Source organism: Equus quagga, chromosome 11 (genome assembly GCF_021613505.1).
Source record: "Equus quagga isolate Etosha38 chromosome 11, UCLA_HA_Equagga_1.0, whole genome shotgun sequence".
NCBI classification, from domain to species: domain Eukaryota; kingdom Metazoa; phylum Chordata; class Mammalia; order Perissodactyla; family Equidae; genus Equus; species Equus quagga.
Window position 1 is genome coordinate 113,621,085 of NC_060277.1, and position 5,812 is coordinate 113,626,896.

A 5,812-nucleotide genomic window follows, 5' to 3' on the forward strand; every position below is an offset into this window, starting at 1 on the left:
TGACCACTGACACTTGGCCCAGAGGCAGCTGCAGCTTTTGTAACGCCCCGGCGGCGGTGGGGTGGGGCTCTCCTCCAGCTGATATTTACAGGGATGAAGGTAAGACATCTATTACCCAAAATTTGTTCCCCACGGTTTGGTGGTTTATACCCGAGGAAAGAGAGTCCTGGATTGAGAGAGGCACAGTCACTGAAAAGCCAGAAATGAGCCAACCTGGATTAAGAAATGACACGAAAGACACAAGTCTCTCTCACTTCCCTCGGAAAGCACTTCCATGCCACGTGCATCAGTTTCCTGCAGCTGCTGTAACCAATCGTTACAAATTAGCAGCTTAAACACACAGCTGCATCCTCTCACAGTTCTAGAGGTCAGAAGTCCGACCTGGGCCTCACTCGGCCAAACTCAAGGTGTTGGCTGGGCTGTCTCCTTCTGGAGGCTCCGCGGAGTCTGTTTTCCTGCCTTTCCAGCTTCCAGAGCCTGCCGCATTCCTTGGCTCGCGGCCCCTTTGTCATCCAAAGCCAGCAATGGTGCATCAGGTCTCTCTCACATCACATCACTCTGACGCTGACTCTCTGCCTCCTTCTTCCACTTTTAAGGTCCCTGTGATGACACCGGACCCCCAGGAGAATCCAGGACAGCCTCCCCATCTCTAGGTCAGCTGATTAGCAACCTTAATTCCATCTGCAACTTTAATCCCCTTTGCCATGGGACCTAACATTTCACAGGTTCCCAGGATTGAGGAACACGGACGTGGACACCTTTGGGGACCATTCTTCTGCCAACCACACCACGCCAAGCATGCTGTAAAGAGCTGACTTCTAACTCCAGCAGAAGCTTTCCGTCTACTCACCCACTGACCATCAAACTCCCACCAGAGTGACTACGCTTTAAGCAACATGATGAGAACCTGGGCCCAGAACCAGGAGAGGAGAGAACCTGGGCCTCGACGTCCCCGTGGCGGCAGCAAGTCTGGGCGAGGAAGGCTGCAGGCTCACGGACCAGTGCCTGCCCTGGGGTGGCTTCCTCAGCCTAAAGCCTTGGTTTGCTGCCCTGGTATAAAGGGCTCCATCAATTCCCAAACAGGAAAACAAATAGGAGCAAAGATGCAAACATCTCTTACAGAATCTTCCTAGGAAGACAAAAGAAATGGGGTGGCCCGGAGCCCCTAGGAGAGAGGCCCGTCCCGACTTCTCCCATTCAGTGTTCTGTGCTGCGCCTGCCTTGGGGCCAGGGTGCACCTGCAGTTCCCACACACCTGAGGGATGCAGCCTATGCCCATCGTGACAGCTGCTCACTGCAGGGGGGGTGGTGGCCACTGGGCACTTGGGGGGACATGTCGTGGGATGAAGCCCACAGGTGATTATTCCCCTGACCTTGTCACTGTCAGACTGCTTAGGAGCAAAACGCCCTGAGCTCTGGTCACCTGCCACGTGGCCACAGAAACCGGTTCATCTTGCCCTCGAAGCCCAGTCAACAAAGAGGAGGGACAAGGCGTTGCCATATTAAACACGAGCCAGACACAAGCAAACAAGCATCGTTTTCCTCCCATAAAACATCTGCTGCCAGCACACCTCGGATGAGGCCCCGCTCCCTCTGCCTTCCCAGAACCAGGCACGTGCCTCACGGTCTTTTGGGGAACCCGTGGCTTCAAGGTTCAAAGGGTGATGTAAATGCTGCAGGCAGATCAGGAAGCCTGTTTCTTGGGGGGCACGGGTTGGGGAATTTGCGTCTCCTTCATCCTACCATCCCAATGAGACACACCTGTGGGCTGATACGACCCTTCTCTCGATTGCATTTAACTTCAAGTTATGGGATTATTGCAGGAGAGAAATGGATTTCCTGCACGGAAGTTACACTCAGGATCACATGGAAAATACTGTGGCCCAAGAAAGGGCTGCAGTGGGCAGGGACTCTGCGTAGAAGGGAGGACAAGACAATCCACGTGAATTTAAAACGAAGAACCAAGTTTAGGGCATCAACCCAAGTGCTGGAGCCTTGGACCAATTGCCACAGGGGAAAGGGCCTTTGAGAGGCTATAACTGGACAAGACAGTTAAACGAGGGCACGAGGAGCTCTGGTGGCCTGCCTAGCTGTGACTTTCCTCTTTCAATTGTCACTTCGATGACCACCTGCTCCGTGGAAAACCCCAGAACCTCTGCCGCTCCAGGGAGAAACCATCTGCTGTTTGGACCCCTGAACAGCAAATGCCAAAATACTATCTTCCCCCCTAAAGAGCCAAGGAAATAGGGTCTGGGAGACGAAACCTGACTTAAAGATGAGCGGGACGGGGACAGAGGAAGGACTGAACCCAAATGCAAAGAAACGTGCAAATCCAGCCAGGAAACCAACCACCGACCCCGAAGTGGCCAAGGACCACCCCACTTCTATCTACATCCTGCCTGTGCTGTGACACGCAGAGCTTCTCGCTGTCGGTGGCAGAGGAGTAGCTAAGGCTCCACAAAACAAAACTCAAACCAGGGCAAAACATATTGACGACACCTCTGAAATGCAACACAATCGATCTTGCTTAGGGAAAGCATTTTAGTTACAGAAATTGAAAAGCGAAAGGGTGTCAAATGACATCTTTTAAGCATGCCCTTTGCCCCGATTCCAGAACGCTAGAGAGTGTAATGACCAATTTATCAGATTATTGAACTCAGGGTCACTCCATGTGGAAAACCAGCACATAAACCAAAGCGTGCAAGCTAGCGCGGACACAGGCTCGGGGCGCACCCGTATTATGGTGGTTTCTACAGTGGCCAATCCAGAAAGAGCACAGAAAAGGTACTGCCACGTCTCTGTATCTGCCGTCAGGTGGGTCCATACAGATTGCTCATTGCAAACTTTAAATTTAAAGACCTGGACACACTCACCACCCAGGGCTCAGCCAGCGGAGGGCATGCCGTTACGAGCGGACAGTGGGTTTCTTCCCATTCCTTTCCTTGTGCTGGCCACACAAGTGAAGCAGCTGCAGGCAGACATCAAACTTAAATTTCTCTCCTTCTTTGAGGATGGCTATCTAAGTTCAGAAGATAGAGCAAAGGACTTGCTTCAGATCAGAAGTCATCAGACAACCCATCAAAGCAGATTGATTGGAGAGGCAAGACCAGGCGCTCGAGGGACGCACAGGGGGTCAACAGCAGAAAAAAATATCACCACTGAAGTGAACGGGAAAAGATTTCCTACACCATTTCCCCAAATTTTGGAGGGGGTAAAAAGAGTGTAGACTTGTGCACTGGCTTCATCAGTGTTTGTTCCTCGATGTAACACAAATACAATAGAACGATGTACAATACAGTGCACACCAATAAGATACATTGTACACCAATGAACCACAACGTGCACCAATAAAATCGACCTCTGCTGCTGCAATGGCTTCCCGACCGAGCAGCCATCCTCCCCACACTGTCACGCTGTAGGAAACTAAGTGACTAGTCTTACAAGAGAGGACTCAGCCTGTGAAAAAAATCAGGGTCCCTCAGCCAGGTAGGCGGGACAAGCTAAAATCTCTACTTGAAATTTGTTGCCAGGCAACCTGGTTGCCCTGGTCCTTGGAACAGCCTGCAGGGACCCAGTCCCCTGCAAATTCACAAAGAGGGTACACAGACCCACAGGGAGAATTCCACTTCTGCTTATGATCAGCTTTCCACCTGATGGACCACACATACAAGGAACCAAAAACCAAAACCAAAATGTTTTCACCAGTCTAGTTAAATGTGAAAAATCCAAATGATGGTCATTAATAATAATAATAACGAGCACTTAGCATGTGTCAGGTGCCAGGTGCTTTAGATAATCGTCGCAACAGACCTTTGAGGCAGTGTTACTCCATTTTACAGATGGATAAACTAAGGCAAGAGGAATTGTCAGTAATATGTAGCAGGGTTGGTATTGAACTCAGCAGCCTACTTTGAAGGCCATGTTTTTAACCACCACACTGACCTACCCAAAACCCGGGGCTGAGACCAGCCCAGGCGCAGGGAGGTCCTGCCAACCCATGGTTGTCTCCTCCAGTGCCTTTCCACGGATGCCTAGGAGGCTCCTAAGAGACTGGCATGAACCAATGTCAGCAGCCAGTGGTGACATGGCTGACTCCGCACTCCCTTGCACTTTTATGAATCACTTGGCAGAGTGAATTGCGCTGTCTTGTCTGCAGAAAGCGGGGCAGGGAGAGTGCGTGCATGAGAATGACAGAGGCCAGTCACAAGAGGGGAGGCAGTGTGGCTCAGTGGGTTTTTGGAGCTGGAATATCCTGGGCCGAGGCCTCTAGCTCTGTCCCTCCCAGCTGCGTGAACTTGGGGAAGTTACTTCTCTAAGCCTCAGTGTTCCCATCCGTAAAATGGAGATAACCTCAGTCCTGACTTTATGGATTTGTTTTGTGGGATAAATGAACTCATGCGTGATAACCAGAAGCCACCATCCTTGCCGGAGGGTTTAAACATTCCACTGATAGGAATTTTCTTTAGCCATATTCTGAGATTCTGCTCACCATAAACACTCCACAAGCCAACATATGCTGCAGAAAACACAGCAACTGCCCTCAGTGTACGACAGGGCCTCCATACAAGCACGGACGGACGCAGTTAGGGAACTTCACGGTTACTACTAAAAGGCTTTCCTCACTTTAATAATCCTCTCCTTGCAAGAGCTTTCACAGTTCTTCAAAGTGTTTAATATTCACTAATCAGTGAAACGCTAATGTTTCTAACGAGGAGCTTCTAAAACTAATACACAGATTTTTCAAAGTCTTGTAATCAATCAGTGACAGATTCGGAAAGGAATTCTCGAATCCAGGCCTTTGCCAACCGCCCTTTGATCATATGCTCCATCACAGGGCCATTTTTGAGAACCATTTCCCTCTTCTTCACAGATGAAAGAACTGGTGGCTTCAGGTAAAGAGAGATCCCCAGGACCCGTCCCAGGGGCTGGCCAGCCAGCCAGCTTCTCCCGTGAACTGGACGCGGCAGTACCACAAACTTCGTGAGGGGGAAAGAGGACGTATTGTGTCGTTTTCTATTTCTGAACAGAATCTGAACTAGATTGTGGCCAACATACGCACCAACTTCCGAGTGTGGGAATAACAGGATTTCAAGACTCACCGGCTGCTGGCAAGGTTCCTTAGGTTATATTTAGCAATCTTAAATTGCCTATTTTTTCTTTCTTTCCCTTTTTTTTTTTTTTTTAAGTAAAAGATAAGGGGGAAGAGCCCGGGCCCAGATGAAGTGAGTTTCCCGACATGCGGTTCTTAAACAGCCAGACCACCCAACCCGAGGGCCCCGGACGCCAAGAGCGCGCGCTGCCGGGGAGGAAAGCGCACTCCGGGGGCCGCGGCGGCGGCGGCGGCGCCGGCAAGTTCGCCTTCGCGCGCTCGGACGATCCAGCCAGACAAAGACCGCAAGTGCTCCGGTCCGCGGCTCCGCACAGCCGGGGACGCAGTCTCCCCGAATTAGGCCCACTTCCGGCCCGGCCCGGGGGTCCCCGGGGTGCTCCCGGCGGGATCTGGGGTGCTCCCCGCCGCCCGCTCCCTCTGGGGCCCGCACCTCTCCGGGCTGCGGCCGGCCCGGCCCCTCCCGGGCCCCGCGGCTGCAGGCCCACGCGCCCCGCGCCCCTGCCCCGTCCCCGCCGAGGGGCGCCCCCGGTCCCCTGCGGGCCCTTAGACCGCGCCCGCACGGCCCCCGGCCCGGCCCTGATACCCACCCGGGTCCCGCAGCCGGGGCCGGATTCGCGCCGGCTCCGGGGGCCGCCGCCACCGCCGCCGCTGCCGCAGCCAGTGAGGCGCGGCGGGGCGGGGACGCGCGGCCAGGCCCGGCCC

The 5,812-nt window shown here is 53.1% G+C and overlaps 1 protein-coding gene across 3 annotated transcripts in view; it reads right to left on the reverse strand.

Moving 5' to 3' along the window:
• Window positions 1-5,812, reverse strand: part of TBC1D16 (TBC1 domain family member 16) — a 77,294-nt gene that overhangs the window by 70,788 nt on the left and 694 nt on the right. Inside the window, exon 1 of one of the 3 annotated variants that reach the window (XM_046677546.1) lies at window positions 5,698-5,753. The exons of 1 other annotated variant lie outside the window; for it this stretch is intronic. The gene's annotated coding sequence lies outside the window, so the exon portion shown is untranslated. Of the gene's footprint in view, window positions 1-5,697; window positions 5,754-5,812 lie in introns of those variants that run through there. One more of the 3 variants, XM_046677549.1, reaches the window with a different exon arrangement.